The 23,827-nt window shown below is 42.6% G+C and overlaps 1 protein-coding gene across 1 annotated transcript in view; it reads right to left on the bottom strand.

The window, feature by feature from the left end:
- LOC117770083 (double-strand-break repair protein rad21 homolog A-like) overlaps positions 1-23,515 on the bottom strand; it is a 951,093-nt gene extending 927,578 nt beyond the window's left edge. The window contains exon 1 of the mRNA XM_034599132.1: positions 23,473-23,515. The gene's annotated coding sequence lies outside the window, so the exon portion shown is untranslated. The remainder of the gene's footprint in view (positions 1-23,472) is intronic.
- Between the last annotated feature and the right edge of the window lie 312 nt (positions 23,516-23,827).

Genomic DNA, 23,827 nt, shown 5'->3' with positions numbered 1-23,827 from the left:
TCCAATGGTAAATGAAGCTCGACATATTGCTACATACAGTTATACAGAAGTCACACAGAGTTATTACAGCATTTATCTGATCCCCTGGGCTCTAAGAAGCTAAAAACGTTATATTCGGAGAAAAAGAAAAAAGAAATTGTGGTATGTTTTGAGCATTTTTCCAATGAGTTTATTATCTAAAACTTTCAGCAGTCGAATGTGAGGTTTTTCCGCAGGACGGCGATTATGATGTTTACAGCAAACACATTAAAACGCTCATTAGAATAATTTGCAGCAGGACGTCAGCGCTGCTCTATGTACTTAGGTAGTGCTGTTTACAAAGAGCATGCCTGAAACTACAGGACAAATTGACTTCAGGCCATCGCTCCATTAATAAAACATGGCAGCGTTGTGGCCTTGGCTTTGCAGTTGTATGCTTTTTGTTTATTTGTGTGGAATTTTATTTGAGAATAAGTGCAAGGTTATCTTTTAATTGCTTGATAGCGGTAGTTACATAAGATGAAACGTCGGGCGAGCAGGGGAATAAATTAACTTTTAATTAGGAACATCACATTCCAATTCACCCGCCTTGTTTGCTTGTTGTTGTCTTTTCATACAAGTGAGAGACAGGCAACTAGGAGGGGGGGAAAAGGGATAGAAATTCTCACAATAGGAGGAATCTAAAGCCTTGATAGACTCAATTATACAACAATATCCGTCTGTCTGTCGAACAAGTAAACATGGCAACGTGGCTAAATGGAGCAGTCAATGAGTCTGCTGTCATTTTCACTCATGCGAAACAAAAGCTAAGTGGAGTCTGTGCCGTACAATCGTAATATGGTTATAATTACAATCCGCGTCATTCAAGCGCACGGCATCTACGCCAGGTATGTTTTTGATACAGCAAAAACAAATATCGTCACACAAGTGTATACACCTCTTATTTTAACTTCTCTATATTTTATTTGTAAATGTTTGTTTGTTTACGTCCTGATTAATTCTGTTCATCGCTGGAGAATTAATGCAACTATTAGAAACTGTAGAGGAAGAAAATTAAGCCCCATAGTAAACTTTAAGATGCATGTTATCTTTTTCTGTAATCTTAATTCCCTCTATGCTTCATTTGAGTTTAAGACATCAGGTCATGCGACACACAGCTCTTTTCCTTTAAATATATAAAGAGATTAAGAGGGAATCCATCAGTCGACACTTTTTAGGCTGACCTCACGTTGATATCACCATGAATATAAAAATCAATACGTCCCTACATGCTTAATCCATCATGTCTAATAGGAGTTTGATCTTAGTAGGTCAAGCACATATTGTATGTATTGATCAGCAGCTCCCTATCCTTGGCAATATGGTTATTATTTATTTATTAAATCCCCTATATGCTATTTGATAAAGTGATTATTGGTGAAGGCAATACTGTTAATGAGTTTTTTTCAATATTCTTTCAGGTTACAAAAATCTATACAGGACACAATGTCATTCTCCAATTTTCAAAAAGCAACCGCAACAACATTAAAATATAGGATTTGCTTAATTTCACTTATTGATTACTAAGTGAAATTTCTCCCAAAGCACCATCGAAAACCAAAAGAAATCATATATGACAAAGACAAGCAGCAAATCCTCAAAAATATTCAAAAATATATTATACAAACATAAAAATAAAGTTCCCTCTTCTGCTCATGTTTAAGCAGAAGCTCCAAGCTACTAACTTTCCCCCAAAAGCGTAATTTTAGAGGTTTGATTGAAGACTTATGTCTAAATATGTGTGTGAATGGGACGGTGGTGGATTTTTGCACTGAAATTTTACTACTTACATTACTAGAATCATTTAGAAAATTTAAATAATGTGGTTTGGTATCACACATGGGTTCAGTTTTGTTTGATGTAGGGATCCCCCAGGTATTTTTAAAAAATAAAGATCATGAAGCAAAAAGGGAAATCTTGATCCCTGCTGGAAATCCTGCAGGCGGAAAATGTTTAACACAAAAGGCAGAAAGCGTTTGTGGCTTGAGGTGGATAATGAAAGGGGATATCTTAATGATGATGTCCAAACTTCAGGGCCCGACAGTAAAGTCGGCTGCAGGGCAGGAGCGTCTCGCAGGTAATGGATTTGAGTTCCCAGAGGGCATCTTTAGACAGTCTGACGAGTCTGTTCCAGTTGATGAAAGGCAGCGCTCAGATTAAAGACTTTCATCTCAAACCCAGAGTTGAAGGAGAAACGTCAAGTGTTGTCTGCGAGAGAGTGTGTGCACCTGTGTGCTTGTGCATCGGTGTATAATTCATACGTGTGCGTGTTTATTTTTGAATTCTGCTCGTCTCTCCGACCGACCTGTGGTTTTTTCCTCTAAGCTCCGAGGTGAAGCACAGCGGCAGGGCGAGCACGAGCTGTGACAAAAAGGAACTCTGACACCTAACAGAGCAGCGGCTGGTTGTGTGCCACACCTTCTTATGTTCCCCACTCTGGCTTTATCAAATATTGATTGCACTGAAAGCCTCTACTGAGAGGAAAAGGTCCACGAACACAGAGTCAGTGTTTCCGTCTTCTTTCCTCGACAAACACTTTCCTCACTGATATTCCCCCTGCCATCGATTATAAACTCAAACTGCTCGAAGATATGAAGAAATGTATGAGATTCTTTGGTGTCCCTATAGGAAAAGTGTAGGAATAATGCAATATTGCATGTTTTTTCTATGTAGTTCTCGCCCTTTGTACAATATCTGATATTTAATCAAACTCTCGCAGCTCTGTGCAGCTGTAATATGTAAAGTTTGATAAAGCTGGGGTTCGAAGTTGATACTTTGCAGTAAACGTACAAATGGCAGCGTATGATTGCGCTCATTATGCTAACGCGCTCAAATCAACACATAACAAGCTGCTGTCGTGTGTCATGTATTTGAATGTTGTAAAAGCAGGTATTACGATATTGGCTAAATTATAGTTGTGACATGTGGGATTATATATGTTATTAATCCAGCATCTTATAGTTCTCAAATGTGCAAGCAAATGTGCAACGTCAATCAACGTGCTTGCCACACATGGGAGGTGCATGCACAGGCTTTTTGCAACCCCCATGATTACCGATAACACACTTAACAGCAAAGACGTATCTCTGTAGAATCAGCAGCTTAACCCACCTGCTGACTAAACACACACAAGATTATGTAAATGCATTATAGTATAGTGCTTATTCAAAAAGAGGAAAAGAGGCATCACAACATGGTCTTTAAGTCCATGTGCATGCAGCAGGAGGCGTAGTGCTACGAGGAGGAGGAGGTCCAGTAAAGGTCCCTTGAAGGTGTTCTCGCTCTCGCTTCTCAGAGGTGATTAGCCATTTCCCTTTGCTCCCATAGATTCATACATCATATGGATTGGGTCTGGGGAACTAAGTATGCACACACATGCAAGGAGAGAGGGGCACTTGTGTGAGTGTGGGTGAGGACTGTGGTGTGGTGGGGGCACTGACTTCCATCTCCAGGGTCGTTGGCTGGTAATTAGTTTTGCTCTAATGGCTGCCTGGCGAGGTCAGGGGATTCCTGTAATCCCTCCTCTATCTGTTCACCTCCTGCCCGCCTCTTACTGCTAATCTCTCTAACCTATCTCCTCCTGTCCGCCTCCCGTCCCTTTCGACAACGTGTCTCCTTCAAGAAATCACATGGTTCTCCTCACTTTCTCCTCGTCTCTCTCCCAGCACCATTCTGTAATTATTGATAACCCCACTTAAGAAACAGTCCCATTTGCCTTTATTGTATTTCTTCTCTTTCCGTTCTTTCTTCTCCTTTTTCTCTTCTAGAAACGACCACATAAAATATCTCCCACTCACATTTCATGTTATTCCAATTCTCCATTTCTTAGTTTCCTCTTCTTCATCAACCCCCCCCCATCCCCATCTCCCACTCGGCCAGCTCTTCTCTACAGATCACAGCTGAGAACCTGCAGAGTTGCTCTGAGAGTTTATTATTCAACTGGGATTTTTTAATTCACACATTCTCTCCACTGACGACTCCAACTGCGAAACATTATCAGAAAGAACAGACCATCTGTGCCTGCATCACAAGCTACTATCCTCGCTCCCTCCTCTGCTCAGAGCTGACAGATGGAACTGCACTTACACTCACACACACACGCAGGCGGCTCAATCACAGCGCCGCTTATTTATTTCCACACGAAGCACATTCGCACGCGGTGAAATATGTTTCAGTCCGGCTAATATTTAGTGATGTGGATCGCAGGGACGGGAGAGGAGATGTTTCGCTGCGGGGGGGGGTTCAAAGCACCATTCTGCAGAAGGGTCATGGGTTTAGTTCTCGGTTGTAGGTTTTCTTTTGCGATGGTTCTCACAGGCTCCAGATGAAATGTGAAACGTTACATATAGCCTTGGTTAATCAGCCTTTCAGTGACAAATTAGGTTTCACATTGATTTATAGTCATTTCAACATTTTACAAGTCAAAATAATAAATTGCTTTCATGCATATCAAAGTATGGTGTGTATTTAATGTATATTAGGGCCGTCACTCCTTCCAAAAATCTAGTTTGAATGAATTTTTGAATGTCCCGCAAAACTTCTGTGATGCCTCCTCTGCTGCCTCACTAATGATGCATCCTTGATTATAATGGTTCTGATAAACCTGGTGGAAACACATGCTTTTTCACTGGTTAGCACCGAGACTATAACTTTAAAGGATATCTTGGTGAAAAGGAGGTATGAGAGAGTGATTGTCCTCTAAAAACAAGGACAAAAAAAACAAGAAGTTACTGTGCTTTGAGACCTGTTTGACATTGCAAGGTTGGTTAAGACACAGCAGTTTATTCTTGCAGCTTTTTTTTCAGCTGGGGCCGGTTGCAATGCTTGCTTTGACTTTTACTTAATTACGATGTATCTTTGGGCAGAAATGGGAAATCCTATGTCCTCGTATCACGCTGCAGCCGTTAGACGCTATAAAACATATCTAATAAAGGACACAAAAGCCCATAAGTATGGAAATTGAGAGCGAGCCAAAGAGAAGAATTTATCTCCCTCTCCTCGCTGGCACACCTGGTTCGCTAAGGAGCTCATTTGAAGCCCTGGATTAGGCCTAATTACTACTTTAATTAGCGAGTTGCCGAGGGCCGCATCCCGCCCCGCCGCCGCTGCCGGTGGCACACAGCTCCGTCAGACCGGGTGGCCGGGGAGGGAGCGAAATCAAATGAGATCTAATTGATGGCAGCTTAACATCATAAAAGCTGATGACTGGGGAGGCTCAGCTGAGTCGAAACAGAGGAGGTGGGGGAACTCATTCATATTTAAAAAGGTGCTTTCAAAGGCAAAAGTTAATATGGAATAGATAAATAATCAGGAGGTGAGTGTCAGTCAAAGGGAAGGACATCGTGTGTGTGTGTGTGTGTGTGTGTGTGTGTGTGTGTGTGTGTGTGTGTGTGTGATCCAGCAGCAAAAATATCAATTTCCCCTGAAATCATTGAAACACTGATGGTCATGCCAGCTGGAATAAAGGAAAATGATCTGAGGGAATTTTCAGTCTCTCTTAATAAAAGCAAGAGTTTGTGTTTGTTGACGACATCCGTCCTGAGCAACGTTTTACACTATTCGTTATGGAAGCTTACATCCAGTGAACTTGGCACAAAATAAATCAAATCTTTGTGAAGTATTCTCCTCCAAGTTATTGAAACAAGCAAGAGTTCCAAAAAAAAAACTAATTTCTTTAATTCCAGACATCAAGTAATTACTGCAGCGTGAGTCAGACGACTGCGCTGGATTTTTACGGATTGAAAAATAATTAGCAGGGCACCCCCGGAGGTCTGGTCCCCCCCCCCCCCTCCGCCCCAGCGTATAAAATCACTTACATGGCCATTTCCATTGGGATGAAATTCATTCTGGACTTACAGAGATAATAACTCTGTAATTATCTGGCCCTCCGGTGATACTAATGCTGACCACAGAGGGTTCACAGAGACAGACCTACAGACGGACGAACAGAGATGGGGCATCCAGGAATACGGCCGGCTGGAGTTGGTTTTATGGCCTCATCTTAAAGTCTTAATGGCTTTCAGAAGACGAGGCTGTTTGGCTGTCTGGTAGACAGAACGTCTGGATTTCCTCTCTAATAACTCCCATTGTAAAGGGTTCCCAGAACCTCGCTGGCTGTGGGAAATAATAATTGACTAATGCAAGCTTTTCTTTTATGGGTATTGACAAAGATTATAACGTATGACGATATAACCTGGAGATAAATATCACGCAAAGCTCTGGTGAAAATATGGCTCGTCATTATAAAGCTAAAAAAACAAGAATGGTTTATGTCTTGTACTCATAGAGGAGCCGAGGTTTTATGAAAGATACAATACTCGTTAAATCTCCATAAGACTGAGGAGCTTTTTCCAACGTATCCAAGACTCTGTGCAGTTTCCATTGAATTCTGATAGTGTGTTTGCTGTTGGAGGCCTAATAGACTTTTTGACAAGTGAATCCATCATGTTATGTGATAATTGATTAGGAGCTGGGGTGTTGTCACATTTCCTAAAGAATCAATGGATGGTCATGTTTGGAAAAGAAAAAAATAAAACTTGATTTCACTGCTCAAGGTCACAGAGATGCAGCATCCGTTATGTGCACTGTGCTTTAAATCACCTGGAGGATAATAATGTTTAGATTCTGCAGAAACTACTTTACAGTGGCGTTGATTTGTCACTTTGGAGGATGATGAATTGACTCTATTAAGTGTTTCTAATGTTTAGTTTATCCGTTTTGTGTTGCAGGAAGTGAGAAGTCATTGGAAGAACAGGAAAGGGTCGGACAAAGTGGGATTATTTTTTACCAAAACAACTATTATATATAATATTTAGCACTAAAACTAAAGTAGTAGTTAAATCCCAAGCTGTTCCAGTTTGCACGCTGAAGTGTCCTTGGGCAAGACATACAGAGTTGTAGTGTAAAGCGCTTTGAGTCGTATATAAGAGTAGAAAAACGCCATATAAATACAGTCCATTAACCATATTATTAGAAACCAATACATACAATTAAAACCCACTCTCATACAGTATTTCCAGTCCTAACTTTGGCTTTTTCCTTCTGAGGTTTGAGAATCAGTGGATTACCTGAGCATTTCATGTGTAGATTACACAAGAAAACATTTTCCTCACTCCACAGTTATGTGTTCGCACATAAACTCACAGAAGAAAGAGAGGGATTGAGATAATTAGAGTTACTGCACGAGAATAGTTCAAAGACAAACACAGCTTCATGAAATATCCTCTCACACACGCACGCACACGCACACACACACACACACACACACACCAGCTAAACAACCCTGAGGTCAAGTATGTGGGCTTGCACATCCCACAGAGGGCTGCAGAGAGGTTGAGGACACCCACAGCAGAGGAAGAGACCATCTATCGTTCTCGGTTCTCAATGCTGCTGTTCTTTTTTCTTCCTTCTCTCATCCTCACCATCTGACCTCCTCCCCATCCCTCCTCTCCTCTCCTCTATACCTCCTGACCCCCTCGAGAAAATGAGACAAAGGGAGGGAGAGACGGAGAAGAAACACAGGCACGAGACAGGAATCCCTGCAAATAATCAGGCCGCGGTGCGAGAAACGACGGAGGGAGGGGGAGGATGTGAAGGGCAGAGGGGAGAGAGGGATCCACAGGAGTCAGGGAGAATGGAGGTGGGAGGGAGGCGAGAGTCTGTTCTCTTTCTCCCCCTCTTCTCCGGCCGGGTGTGTCAGGGTAAAGCGGAGGAGGTGAAGCGAGCCCAGCAGGTTTCTGGCCTCAGATCAGTCGGGCCAAGGCCACCGGTGAGCACAAGGTCCCCCCCGCCCTGGGGCCTCACATCACACAACTGAAGGTATAGCTTGACATTTCTGTGCCTCCACGTTATGTCATTGATGTTATTCTGTCCCAAAAAAATAAGGGAACAACACAACCCTTGAATTTGACCAAGCTGCACAAACTCAGATATCAGTTCCCTTAATATCCCAGATTTGTTTTGCTTTATTTAGAGCCCTGAATTTTTTTCTGGGAAATGCTGAAAAGGTCAAAACAACACTATGTCTCGCAGTATTAAAAAAGTAAAAAAGAAGAATCCACACAGCCGCTGAGACTAGAGACTATCACAAAAATGTTCCTTTATTTAAGGTAATGTTAACCTTACCGTGCCCTGGTTGAACGGCTGCATCGTATCATACACGAATAAAACAGAATGCAACTGAAACTTTACTCCTGAGTTGAGGAGCAAAAGAAAAGGAGCTTCACAAAGTTTCAAGAAAATCTGTTCTGAAAATACAAACAACTTCTTTGTCAAAGGTAACACACAGCAGAAAAGTCCCTGTTATTGACATTACTCACATTATTCAGTCTCTTGAATGTTTTATCTTTGTTTGGTTTGGGTCATTTTGCTCGATGCCCTTCACTTTTGAAATAATTCAACTGCGAGCTCTGCCAGAGGAGATCCTAGTGAGCGAGTCACAGGTTCCTGCCAAAAATCAGGGAAATGGACGAATAAACTGAGGGACACCAAAGAAGAAACTAAAAATCTGGCCGCTCTTTGTGATTCAAGTCCAACAAAAATCTTTTGAAACTAAAAAAATCAAGACATGAGGCCAAAGAATTAAAACCTGCTGATGTGACCTGTGAAGGACTGTCCACTTGGTCTGGGCCCTGGTGACACTGCAAGACTCCAGGGACGTGCATGAGCCCCACGTGCACACGTCTACCACAACTGTTACATACATACTGCAATATAATCATCCATCATATACTGTACGTATATGAGTCAGAAGTACCAAACCACTACTTTTACTTTAAGACTTACGTACTTTTACGCTGCTGTACTTTCTGAGTAAAGCATCTGAATGTTTCTCTCACCATTTTTCATGCACACACAAATACATGATTGCAGTGGTTCGCAGGCATAACCACAAGATTGAGGAAGCTGCCAATCACCCAGTGTGCAGACACATTAGATCCCTTTATGGTGAAGTGAACCAGATTTAGTCTCCAACTGAAAAAATACCAAATTCAGATACTTCAGATGTTTGTTCTTGTGTGTGTGTGTGTTTTTGCCTCTTTAAACCCAAGTTAAAGTCCATTTCCTGATTGAGGCCGAGGCCACGTAGCACTATAATCACCCTGTAGCACACAATACAAGGCAGCTGCTGCTACATTGGAATTACTGAGAGTCAGCTGAATTACAGTGGAGCCGGTCTTTGAGGGGCTTTTTGTGCATGTTCCTGTCACAGCTGTCATTCCCAGTTATTGTTAGTCATTTAAACATCGACGCTGTGTGTGTGAGAAATGTAGTCAGCTAATCTCCAAATGACCACTGAGGTTTTATTACCGCTGCACAGTTAAGATCCAGGTTTACACATTAAAACCTGTGAGAAAGGAAAAAGCCACGAGGGTCTGGTGCTTCTTTTCCACATCATCATCATCATCACACCCAGAGCAGCAAAATCAAACCTGTTAACAGGCTTTTACACCTTAACCCGACATCCTGACACCAAAGTAAAACCCAAAGCCGGAGCAAGACGTCCTGCTGTGCCGAGACTGCACCTCGGGCTGGTGTTCACTAAAGTCTATAACCAGCAGGGCAGAGCGACCCCGTCAACCGCCGCGGCAACTTGAAATGTCTCCTGATGAAGTTGTCTCGGCTGCGGTGGAAATGGGAAGAAACAGGTACTGTCATAACATCAGGAGAAGTTAATCTAATCAACACTGAAGCTCTCTCCTCCCCCTCTCCGTCTCTGTCGCTTCTACTCTTCTCCGAACCCTTTCTTCGAGCACAGGGACACATCCAGCACCTCTCTCCGTTTTTTTCTTAATTCCAAATCAATGTCCATCTCCATATCAGTCCCCCTCTCAATATCACTTTGTGCCGCACGGGGTGTATGAAGATCGATGGTGCAAAAGAGATGGGAGATGAAATTAGAATTGAGCGAAGGACCCTTTCATAGTGAGATCCACATAGGAGAATATAGGAGGTGTGGGAGTAAGTGTTGGAGGCTGGGGTAATGAGGAATGTGTGTGGATCAATGTCCACACGTACAGCACAATGCACTATGTGTGATTAATTAACAAATTAATTGATTTGTTTAAGAGCTTGCTGATTGAAGGGCATCTGGATGTTAGCGGTGACGTCTCAGTGTGAAATTTATCATGTTGACATGTCGGCTTCTCCGGAGCGGTGAGAAAAACAGACGAGGAGGACGAGCGCCGGGGAGCGAGGAAACTGAGAGACTGAGGCGTTCACAGTTTCAATACGGTCTTTATCCGGAGATGATTGGCACTTTAAGGGAAGACAGTTAACGAGGCAACCGTGTGTGTCACATCCACAGCTCGGCAGCTCAAGGGAGCGTAAAACTTTTCTCAGTCCAATATAAGTGAGAAAATGGAAAGCGTTTTTTTCGCAAAGCGAGACACACGACGCTCGTAAAAAAAAAAAAGTTTACAGCCCCTCGGACCTGAGCATTGCTGTTCGATCAGACCCGTTGGAACTTTACAGTCGCATGCATGAAGTCAATATAACCTCGTAAATATTATACAAGCCTCTGGATGTGCTTATAGCTGAAGTTGAGGTGATAATCATTCCTGTAACCACACCTGACTCACACAAAGAATATCGTATATGTCCTTATAGGTCCTGTCTAATGATTGGAACTCCTGTCAGGTTTAAGTGGGGTGAAGCTACACGCTGGGACTGTAAACAAACCTCTATGAACTAACTGGGATGACAGCGTACACTGACTTATCGTGACTACGGCAACAAAACTAACACCACACTGACACTGTAAATGTCGATCAAACGCAGTCTGTGCACACTCACTTTAAAGAGGGGAGATCACGGACTGTATGTGAAGATGACGGCTCCCAAAAGTGAAGCCAAAGCATCTGGAATCGCCCCCTGGTGGCTGGCTCATCCATATATTTCTACAGGAAATCTATGATGACTTGAATTCCAGGTAAAATAACAGTTTTAGCCTCTCGTATGAAAAGTGCACTTCCCCTGTCCATTTCTGTTTGAAGGTTAAAGGTCAGTTTTTGCATTTAGCTTCTCGTGCCCTGCTCATTTCTGCCTGAATTTTCTCACAAAGTCCAAATATAGTCATGTGGATTAAAGGCTCTTAAATCTCCCACATTACATTAAGGCTTTATCGACACTGAGAAGGATAAAAAGTGCTTAATGACGCTGAATGGCCGAATGTCCTGTGTGAACTAAGCACCATTTTATAAAAACAGAAATCGCTCTGCATAAGTTTGACACCAGTGAGCCAATTCATAACTAATTTCCATTACACAGTCAGTCACCAATAGCTTTGCATAATAGTATGGACATAGCACTGCCTGTATAATAATCCATCATTGAACGCCCTGTTACTTCTGTATAGGAGAAAAAAAATTTCATTTGTGGTACAACTTCCTGGACGGAGAGGATTTAAATGAAGGCACACAGCAGGAGGACTGGGGGGGATGCTGCAAATGAGGTTTGTAGAAATAACTTTAATACGGTTTTAAGTTTCGAAACTGCAAATTTAGTGTTGGGGGGAGGGGGGGGCACTAAATTGTTTTGTGGCTCTAGTCTCATAACTCTTGTGTGTTTCCAGTTTTAATCAGCGTTTCTCTTTCTTTGCATAAAAAACAACAGCACAACATTGGGAGATAGTTCATCAGCATCCTCCACATTATTCAGGCGAGAGGCGGAGCAGCCGGGTGCAGCAGACAGAGGCAGGAAGTGACACATTAACTTAAAGGTTCAGTGTGTAGAATTTAGTGACATCTAGTGGTGAAGTTGCATGTTGCAGCTGAATACCCCTCACCTCACTCTCCCCTTCCAAACATGAAGGAGAACCTGTGGCAGCTTCAGTTGTCATAAAAACTCAAAAGGTGTTTAGTTTGTCCAGTCTGGGCCACTGTAAAAAACATGGCGGCCTGCGTAGAGAGGACCCACTCCTGATTTAAATATAAAGTATTTAAATATCAAGGGCCCATTCTAGGGTAAAGAAAACAACAATTTGTACAATTTAGATCAAACTAACTAGTGAAAACATCATTGGGATTATTTTATAATAAATTTTTGCCAATAGATCCTTTTCACCTGAATCTTACACACTGAACCTTGAAGAGATGAGGATGTCTCATTGTCTCTTGTAAACCATTCTGCCAATACACTGCAGACTTCCATTGTAGAATGACTTCTTCCCAGCTGTGTTCTCAGGTCTCACGCTCCACTGTGCAGCTACTTAACGTTCACTGATATCAGGCCTCATGGAACAAACTCGCCTTGTGTGCTTTGTTGACCACCTCGTGTAATTTACTGGCTAAGCCACTGTTTAACACTGGCCTGCTGCCGAGCTGTCCGGCCAGGTCTGCCGGGGTTGTTGTACCGAACCACAACATTGTGTCTGACTTGTAGATTATTTATACCTTAATCCCTGCAGCTATCCCTAATGACTCTCAGCCTCTCCCTCTCTCCCCCTCTCTCTCTCTCCTTCTCCTTGGCAGCTGGTGAGGAGAGTGTCAGTCCGTCTGACTCCCTGATACCTTTTCATAACAGCCGCCTCTCTCTGTACTGCTGAGGATGACGGCACAGACAGTCAGGAAGACGATAAGGAGAATGAGGGATGGGCTGATTAAAAGAGAATGGGCCGGCACAATAGCGGAAGAAAATAATGGTAGTGTGTCTGTGACAGCAGGTGAAAGGGGGCGATGGAGAGATGGCACGGAGGAAGAGGATCATGAGCGAAAGTGAAAGGCAGAGAGAGATGGACTGATGAAGAGCTGAAAGAGACAGGAAATGGATTTATATTCACCGCTCATTTCCCGCTCTCTTTGACTTTTTGGTGGGGAAGCAGATGTGCCTCGGTGCACGCGGCAGCCGCCACGGTCGCGCAGTGATTCACAGGCTCGCAGATGAATATGGAACAAGCCCAGTTCGCCACATTAGCGGGCTCATTTCCCACAGAGAGACAGACATTCAGTCAAAGCGTCACTTCTCCACAATGAAAGACAGAGGGAGGAGGGGAGAGACGACAGAGAAAGGGAAACTGGGACGGAGGAATTGAATGAGAGACGTGGTGACAGCGACTGAGTGATAGAGGGAGAATGAAGACAACAAGAGGAGAAGAATGGGACGTCGGTGGGGACTTTGTTTTCTGATGCTCGTGTCTCGCAGGTTTAGAGAGAGACGCTGAGAATAATGTGATGATCTGCATGGAGGAGTGTGTGGGTTACACGGGTCATGCATCGTGAACAGTGGGCCCCTGTCCAAATGGAACAAGAGGGAGCGACTGGTGTTGTTGGACTTTCACTGTCATTTGTCAAATAAGCCATTAGAAACATTCACAATCAGTGCAAAGTTTTTTGAAATATACTCCAGTACTGTTATGATTACAGCCGGTAATCTGATCTAAGTGATATATATATAAATACTTTCTTTCAAGTAGATGAGCTCTGAGTGTTTCTGGCAGCATGAGATGTTTGCACACTTCTTTGTTTGCATTAGTTTTCTACGTTAAGCCGGGTGTTACTGCCAGATAGTGCTGCATTGCACTTTGTGTATTCTGAGACCCGCTTTTTGCAATACAAGAGGGAGATGTGTGTTTTTACTGATTTCACTCATTAAAAACTCATTAGTCATGAAGGGAAAAGCCAAAGATAAAGAAGCATTTTTCATCTTTTAAAGTTTAGGAGGCTTTTTAACTCCTGCAGAAGCCTGGGCACGTGCTTGTTCTTGATTATTTCAGGTTTGGTTTGTTTTTACTGTTTAACTTGTAATTTCCATAGTTTAAATTCATCTGGACAGTTCATTCCAAAGACATTTACATTGGGGTTGGATCAAATGGAGATTTTATCCCTCCTCTTGCCCAATGTCAGCTGGGATTGGCTCCAGCGCCCCTTTAAATAAGGTTAAGCCATATCGATAATGGATGGAAGGATACCAGTGCCCTTTTTTCCCCAAATCTTGAATTTGTCAAGTTAATACTAACACTGACCACTGTTTACAAACTGAATGAAGGAAACAAGTAGTGTAAACATTATCTTTTGACCGTTTCATACCACTTCCACTCCAACAACGCCCGGAAATATCAAATCAGTGCCTCTGTAGTAGCACCTACATCATGTTTACTCCTCCTCAAATTAAGAGTTCAAGTAGAAATACCTACATTTAAGTAGTTGCAGCACTAGTGAGATGCACGAGATCCCAGTTGCTGCTCACAGGATGAACACCCTGGAGCATTCTGCTATAATGCAGATACGCTGAAACAGAAGGTGGCCCCAGTGCAGAGACAGAGACGGGGCTGTATAAATACTCAATGCAGCAAAACAATAGAGCCATACAATGCGTCACATCGTGAGTAGTGTACACTTACACTACCAAAGTACCTTATGCAGCAAATGCAGAGAGCAATCGTGCTGCCTGATGCAGCAGCAAGCAACACACACACAAGTCGCACACGGGACACACACACACTCTTGTAGGATGAGCAGCTTGCACCTGAAATGTAACTATACTGCTGACACACCAACATCAGCTGTCTGCACGAGGAAGCAGGGGAGGGAGGAGGAGGGAGGAGAGGTGTGTAGTGGAGACAGAGCGAGTGATGGAAAAGAGAAAGAGCGATGCAGACATGGTAGTTTTGTCAGTCAGCTCGACCCTTCGTCCCTAACACGTCTTTCTAATGTGTTTTTTAAATAAATTAAATGAATACCTTCTCAAATTTCTTTTTAGTTATCGAGAACTGCAAAATAAAAGGTCAGAAACCCCATGGAATCTTTTGCAGAAACCGTGCAGCTAACAAACTGAAGAGAAGAAGCTGCAGCTTGCGTCGTACATGATGGCTGCGGGTTTAAAAATAGAGTTTAATTTCACGATATATTTAAATCCGCTGATTTATAACACACTTGGCAGCATTAAGCGCACGGCAACAAAATGTTTCTGAAATAGGTAATATGAAAGCGCTGTAGTAATTTGCGGGGCTTTTTAATATAAAGTAATACAGTCAGGTGACAGGTTACTTATTAAAAGTAAGAGAAGTAAATTAGCCAAGAGTTTTTAAAATAACTACTAATAACAGACCGAGAGGCCTTCAGAGAACCATAATAATACTGTTGTGAAAAATTTACCTCCAAGACAAATCTCTGTAATACCACTTTGTATTAAATTATTATAAGCTCTGTGATTTTAATATTCCGGGGCGCCTGTAATGAACTTTGAATTTGCCTGGTGGATGAAATGTGCTTCATAAATAAACCTTCCTTACCCGGTCTCACCCTTATTGCTTTTAAGTGCCAAGGCCACTTTGGAGCAGCAGCACAATGCAACACATTTCATTCTCTAACATCAGCCTATATACGTATATATACAGCAATGCATAATATTCACCGTACCAGCCGATTACATTTGATAGACTGAGCAGTGAACATGCAGTGGTGCAGGAGTGGCTTTTCTCACCATATGGCACTGATGCACAGCCAAGCACTCGCACTATTCTCCAGCGCACACACACGCACACACACACACACACACACACACACACAGACACAGACACGGACACGGACACACACCTGCCTGTGCAGCGTGGAGTAGAACTGTATATTACTACAGACAAACAACTGCCGTTACCGAGCACCCAATGTAATAACACACATCAGTTCTTGCCTCACCATATGGCCGTGCCTCAGAGCCAGGGGGAGCTATACGCTATATGCCAACTCTGACATGTAGGACAGCGAACATCAGCAGAACATTTGTTCATGTTTAACAAGGGGGAGACGGCTGCAGCGCGGAGTGGAGGCGCGCCAGTGTTTAATATTCAGGACCAACTACGAACGTCTAGCTGAGGAAATTAAAAGGTAAAAAGCTTGTAAACAGACATTAGTGTTGTTGTGAAAGTGACAATGAAGAAGCCAAATTCTATTTTCTGGAAGGGAGGAAATGTTTCTGTCTGGAGGCAAAAACAATTATACATTTTCTCTTAAGAAAGAAAGGTTGAGCCATGCATGTACATGTGATATGTAATTATAAATGTTTATTTCTGTTAGCTTTAAAGTAAAATGCTATACAGCCTGAATGTATAGGCTCAATTATGCTGCCTTTACATCTGCAAAGATATAACTGCCAACATACTTCAATGCAGTCAATTACATTGGAGTAGTTGTTAAGCAATGTGCCCACGAGATGGTCGAGAGTTTCTGACAACAACAAACATGTCAGTGCTGGAGGACGTGATGATGATGTAGCTCTTCAGAGGCAAAAGTGCCAAAGTAGACTTTTGTAGTTTCTTTACAAATTGCAAATCTCTCACCCTCTCGCTTGAAATAATACGGATGTGATGAACGCAGAGCACGGACAGAAGCCTCCGTCTGTTTACGACAGTCAGTATGTATATCTACCATGAGATGAAACATTAGTGTTTCCATCATAAATACAAAAGAAGTAACTCAGAAGATGATGTTTTCTTCAGGCCCAGATTCAAAATGTACTCAATTACCTATTTTAATTTTCAAATCATCATTTTTTATATCAAATAATTATAAATAAGCAGGCATGTTTGTGTAAAATAAAATAATGAATCTCTGGTGTTAACTTGTTCCCTGTCGAATTAATCCCCTGATTAAAACGCCAACGGCAACATCGCTCCCACTCTGTGAAAATCAAGTTCACACAGAATGCCATGAAATCTTTTAGAGTCGGTTTGCGATTCCCCTGCCGTCCCCGTGAGGAACTCGGGGCAGGACTCGTATCACTTTGAGGATGATCTATATTTGCCCGAAAAGGAGTGTAAAAAAAAAAAAACAGAGAGAAAGAAAAACAAGTAGAATCTGATTTACAGAGTTTTCACTTAGCAGTGGTGTGCAGGGCGATAAGGGACACCCGGGGGAGCGGAGCTAAGCTTCCAGACATGTCAGCCAGGACAGGCTGTAACTCTATCAGTTACCTCTCCTGACACATAAAGGCCTCTTAAGTACTACCACTGCGTATACAGCTAAAGACGGTTCTGCTCCTCCTGAATGTGAGAGAGGAGACAGCGGGAAAGACAAAAGGGAAAAGAGAGAAAGTGAACAGGAGAAGATAAATGGAAGAGCGGATGAGGGGGTGAAGAGAGAGGAAGACAGGTGTCCCACGCTCGTGCTCAGTTCTGCCTTGATGCTGATGTTTATTAGGACTGTCACACACACACAGCACATACTAACATACACCTAAACGCATGCATATTGAATGTGTGAATGCATTTACACACATGTATTATATACATATACAGGACACATTAACTCTCTCGCTCGCTCGCTCTCTCACTCTCACACACACAGAATAAAAAACAGCTCATCCCCGAACGGAAGTCTAATGGATGAAAACAAATGCCACTGGTCTGGAAAATAACAGTAAACACAGCGATCAGTGTTTCATCATGGAGGAGCACAGAAGAAAGAAAGAAGAGGTTTTGGTTTATCTTTACATCTCTATTTGATAAGTTATAACCAAGAACTTGACTATTATTATAATTCTGCTCCAGTCAGATCAGTCCATGAGGTCAAGGGCAAATTGTATGTTTTAGTTTTTTTTGAAAACGTCAGGAGATAAAATTAAAAGAGCATAATATTGAGCTGAGGTGGATCCAGACCTGCCTCCAAGAAATTTGTTTACAACTAAACAGCAACACTGAACGTTTTGTAGAAAGTATTGTCTCATTGATTCACTATAATCCGATTGCAATTACATTCTATAACATTCTATAATATTCCTGGACACAGTGTGGATCCTGTTTGTATTGTTCACCAGTGCAATTTATATTCAGGATGTTTGAAGGTCAAATTATGGGTAAAAGAAAAAAGCTAAATTACTCATCATCATAAATTATCGCCATAAAGAAGTTGCATTTAACATTCACAGCAACGAGCTGACGGGTAAGAAACAACATTTAGCATCGATACACCAACTCATCATTTATCCAAATGTCTCAGTATCACAACAGCAGCATTTCCTCTGATCCATCTGACAAACTGCTGCACTTTCACACTTATTTTCTCAGATTTCATTCTGAATTTGTCCGATTTAATTACTATGGTGATGAACACAGTCATTTAGGGACAGAAACAGAAGCAATTATTCTCCGTGATATATAGTTTTTCACTTAGCTACTTTCAAATATTATTTTTGACAGGTTTAATTCTAACCTGTGAAGATGAGAGAGATAATGAGGACAGATCTTTTTTGAGATGATGCACAGATGTGATTGTGGTGTTCCTACATTGTGATCTTCGCTGCAGCAATACGCCAATTTCAACCCAAAGGGATTATTAACCCGATTTGACCCTTCTGAAAATAGTGGGGGGGGGGCTTTCCCGACAGGAAGGTCAGTCAGTGATGATTATCTGCACAAATAATCCTGAAGTGTGAGGGGTTAACTAAATAATCTTTATGAAAATAACCTCACCGGGAAGTATCAGCAACTTCGGGCACATTTGAGAAAACCTTCCCAAAGAGCTCATTCCTGATACAATCATTTGTATTAATTAAAAATTAAAAAGGGATGACAGGAAATCACATGCACCAACAGGTCCCCAGTTGGCTGCAAACTGGGGATGTTCAGCACCAACACTCCCACCTCTTCTTATTCTTTTATTGAACGCCGCTTTCTGACAGAACACCGAACATTAGGTTCCTTTAACCTTGATCAAATTCTTTCCCCAACCATCACCAGGTAGTTTTTCACTCGCCCATAATCGACCTGAAACCTTAACTGTAGCTGTAGCTGTACGCAGATAAGAAGACGTTGGCATGAATCCTTGTATACGGGTCTGTCGGAGAGAATTTAGGTGTCAGGACTTGTTGCTCTCAGTCACATTGACGGCCCAAAAAGAAAAGAAATACACTTCACTCTCCTTCTCTATTTATATACATCATTTTTAGACAGGAAGCCTTTTCTCCTAGATCTTTCTCCTCTTGTCCACCTTTCCCTCTTTTCTATCCCTCTCTTTTTTTACTCGTTCTTGCTACTGAAAGGGAAAAAGAGAGGGTTGCATTTTAACAATCCGAGCACACGGTACAAGGGCATTTAGGATGTGTCCTAATCCACTTTTGCTAGCTCGACTGTGATAAGAAAAGAGGTGGCTGTGTGGTTAAAATTTCCCTCTAAAAGTTAGGTGCGCTTGCATCTTGACAGATTATAAAAGCTGGTAACAGAGGATGCTTCTCTGCAAAGACAACGGATCGACTTGTGCAATAACTGCCTATACAGGTGCATGTACGATCTAGATAATGCACTCTTCAAATTTACGTTTTCTGCTGCTCGAACTTGGCAAAGCACATGACCACACTCCTTGATGCTCAGATGGGTGCGAGAGCATTTGAGCACTGGAAAAGAAAATGACAACTGTATCGGCCCTGAAACTAGCAACAACACTGGGGTCACACTTGGTGCAGTCTTGCACTGGGTCGACAGGATGGCCCCCAGTGTGAAATCAGAGCACAAACTCCCATCCCACAAGCAATTCAACGTCTCTGCATGGTGCAACACTTGCCTATCTGGTCAACTGCTTCATTAGCCGGCTTGTTCCTTCCACTACGTGACCCCCACAGGAAAAAACGATATGTATATGCAAATGTTTCCATTTACTCCCAGACCCATGGTATTAAGATACACACAACATTTAGCTTGGAAATACAGTAGGGGACAATGTAGACACATATATACCTTGAGGCAAAAAACACATAATACAGTGAATACAAAAAATAAAACCACCAATAAATACACATTCAGACGATGTGCGTTATAAATCCTCACAAACACACACACACTAACATTCATGAGTATGCAGACCTTGTTTTCTAGCTCTAATCCCAGCTGCGAGGCAACTGAACGTTGCATGAATAAACCAATAAACAGCAAGGGGGGGGGGGGGGGGGGGGGAGAGAGAGAGAGAGAGAGAGAGAGAGAGATGTTGAAGAGAAGAGTCCTGACATCACTCGTCTCCGCCGGTTTTCAGAGGCGAGACAGTTGGACAGACTGCTTATGCAGCAATACCCTTCTGTGTCGGACTCACTTCTCTCTCTCTCTCCCCAACACACACACCGTCTGCTGCCGCCCCCCCCCCCCCCCCCACACACACACACGTCTCATCCTCCCCTTCCTCCCCGCTTATCCACACCTCCTCCACCTCTCTAAACGTCTCTCACTTCCCTTCCGTCTATTCCCAGCTTGTCTCGTCTGTTGTTTGTCTGTCTCGCTCCTCTCCACTTCTTCTTCTATTTACTCTCGTCGTCTCCTTTTCCCCTCTTCACTCAACCTCGCCTCTCAGCATCTATTCGCTTTTTTTTTTACCCTCCCTCTCTCATATTCCCTTCTCCCCCACCCTTGTTTTTCCTGTCTTGTTGACTCCCCCTTTCTCACCTCACCCACCCACAGTACCTCTCAATTCTCTCTTTCTCTCTCCTCATCGGCGGTAGATGTCTCTCGTCCTGCTCCCTGAGGAAAGGTTGAGGAGACGACCCCCGGTGGCCTGCGCGGCACCGCTCCTCCACCTGTAGGACGAGTGGGGAAAACATCCACTCACATTCAGAATGAGTTCACACACAAACACTCCAATCACCTCAATTCCACAGGGTTCATATGGTTATATTTAGAATACAGCACGGGTCAGAAAATGATTGTTTTGCTTGGATGAAGAAAAGTTAAACTCACAACTACTTTTTACCAGTTTTGTGTGTTTGCTGTTTAAGGAGACGTAAATTATTTTAATACATGAAACATGCATGTGTGTGTTTTAACAATTCAGTACAAAATGTATTTTTATTTGCTAAAACCTAAAAGATATCATTGGCTCTTCCTTCCTTTACTTTGATTTTAACCTAAAGCTCAGTGGATTTGCATGAAATGTTCTGTATAAATAAAGTTAACTTTGCTTTCTTTGTCTCGTGCGATGTGATCTATACAACTCGAGTTCACACAGGTCACAACTACACGACCTACAACCTGTGAATTTCTGGCTCCTCTCCCAGAATGCAAATCAGTTTAACTTTGTACACTCAACTAAACTAATGAAGTGTGGCAGGGAATTGTACTGTGCAGTAAACTTATTCAGAAAGTTTAATAAGTCAATCACCTCCCGAAAACTTTTGTTTGTCTTCAAAGCTGTTTAATGTAGATAATCGGAAACTCTTGAAAATGAACTGAGAGAAAGTCAGTGAGATGGAGACGTTTCGGGAGAAAAGTGCAGCACTGACTCCTCTTATAACACAAGGAATATTTCAGGTTCACTATCAGGTTCACGTTGCCTGTGTGGCTGCATGCGAGTCGTTGTCTTTTTCTTTCCTGGGTGAACACAGATACTAAAATAAATTGCAAATGAAGTAGGATTCCATTAGAAAGTGAGATATCAGGTGTTAGAATCAAAAGGTCACACCTTGTTCTTGCAGGAAATTAAACCATATTATAAGGTATGTTACAAACTAAGTAACCATTGTCCCCATTCCTCTTAAAAGTTATGTCTGAGATCAGAAGAATCTTATTTCTTCAGACGGTATTTTTGACTTTATGTATGCAGCTTTACCAAGGATTTAAGAATTTTGCATATATGGCAGCCACATTCATCATCCTTGGAAACATCCAGCTGCTCCTGATCCAGTGATTTTCTACAGTCAGCTAAATCTGCTGCCTCCAGCTTCTGATGTTTTTCCTCTCTGAAGATTTGGACCCTGTCAGATTTCAGGACAGGAGATGACCTTGGCTTTATCATTGAGAACTGCTGACAGAGTCAAAGCGAAATGGATTTTACTGGTGGCTACGGCTACTGCTGCTTAGCGGTTCCAGATATGACGGCAGCGTCCTTCAGAGATCTTGAGACTGTCCTCCAAAGACAAACCCAAGCAGCAGCGCCAGCAACAACATGTGTTTAGGTTCAACCGACAAAGCTCTTTAGCTCCGATAGAAAATGGCAGCGTTGTTAGTGAAGGAGGAAAAATTATATTAAGAACCAAGGGGCATCTAAAAGAGACAAGCTGACAATCGTAAACTGATTAAGTGGCTGAAATGCTGGATATTTCTCTTTTAGGTGTTGGTGGAGCCCAAAAACGGAGCGAAAAATGTCAATATTAATAACAATAAAGTGAAATTGGGTCTGCATTGACCAGATGGACAGAAAACACAGCTTCAAATGAATCGTTATGTTGCTACTGGATGTGTAAACTGTTTATCAGTTAATGCAGCTTTAAATTAAGTCTATTGTACGGATAATATAGTAATCGTGGTTGTGCATTAAGCCGAAATCAAAAAATGATAGAAAACGTTCACCTTCCCAGCAGCTCCGTGGTGACCTCTGCACGTTAAACCTCACACATAGCGTCTCTGTTAAATCGAGTCAGACGTGCCAATCTTTTACCCCGTGTCACCGACTGGTGCTGCGCGAGAAGCAATGCTGACATAAGAGGGGAACGCATTAACTTTACACTATGCATTGTCCAACTCTATTATGTAAATAGCTTGCTCCTCTCGCTGCTCGTGAATGACCGTGAGCATGTGTGTGTGTCTGTGTGTGTGTGTGTGTGTGTGTGTGTGTGTGTGTGTTTACATGGCTGCAGGCCTCGCGGTTATATGGGCATTTACATATAATCTTGTCACGTTGGATTTGTCATAAATCTACCTGCAGAACTCATTGTTTCCGTGATGCTGGGCGTGCAAGCATGTGTGCATGTGTGTGCGTGTGTGTAGCCATAGGACATTTGGAACAATTGCTGGAGACGAAGGACATCAGCAGTGCCTCAATGTATTGATGGCTCCCATTAGAGACATGTATGCCATATGTCTGGTTACTGTAGCTGATTAACCGTCCCACCGCTGATTAACGACTCCTCTCCTCTTTGTTTCGTCTTCGTTCATTTGATTGTTTTCTGTTTAAAAGTCTCAACCAGGAAACAAACATCCCCACTCAGGTAAGATTGCTATTATTCCACCTCTCTCTCTCTCTCTCTCTCTCTCTCTCTCTCTCTCTCTCTCTCTCTCTCTCTCTCTCTCTCTCTCTCCGTTTTGTGCCACTCTTTCCATATCTGCCTTCTTCCCCTTCACCGCAGTGCAAAGCATCCACGCAGCTGCGGGAATTTTTAATGAAGGCAGCTTTGGATAATACGGTCTCACCCAGGGGACCGCTTGTTTGGAAATAATTATCTCTTACAGCTGGCAGAGAGAGAGAGAGAGGGGGGGAGAGACAGTAAAAGGAGGAGAAAGAAAGAGAGGAGAGATGTGTGAGGGAAACAGAGAGAAAGAGAGATGCAACTCTGCTCTACTTAAATGGATTTAAATTGACAAGTACAGTTATGAATATCCCGTATTTCTTCTAAAAAACTACATCCAGTAGTAGAGCACGGCTACATTCAGCTGCATGTGATCACAGAAAAGATTTGATGACGAACAAAAACAATAACAGAACGAGGATTTGGGATTAAATATTTTTAAAAGAAATGTTGGAAGCGGAGTTGAATGGGTTTTATCTTGGTGCAGCCGCTCTGTGTGGCTGCTTATTACATTTAACCCTCCTGACTTCAGTGTGTGTGATAGCGCACTACATCTGCTTTATCTACCGCTGCCAAATACACACACAGCCACACGCCGCATCAATCCCCTGCTCCCGTTCCCAAAATCATCCACACACACACACAGACTCGCATGTGAACGTACACTGATGCAATCTCGTGCCAACACCCAGGACATGTGCCACTCTTTGCATTTTGTTCTTTTCATATTTCTCCATTCTCTCTTTCATCTTCTTCTCCCCGTCTTTCCCGGCGGCCGCATAATGCTGACAGAGACAATGAAGAGCCGTCAGGTGAGCGGGTCAACGCCACATGT

This window comes from Hippoglossus hippoglossus, chromosome 11 (genome assembly GCF_009819705.1).
Source record: "Hippoglossus hippoglossus isolate fHipHip1 chromosome 11, fHipHip1.pri, whole genome shotgun sequence".
Taxonomy (NCBI): domain Eukaryota; kingdom Metazoa; phylum Chordata; class Actinopteri; order Pleuronectiformes; family Pleuronectidae; genus Hippoglossus; species Hippoglossus hippoglossus.
Note: the sequence above shows the minus strand (reverse complement) of the source record. Positions and strands in the feature narration are given on the sequence as shown.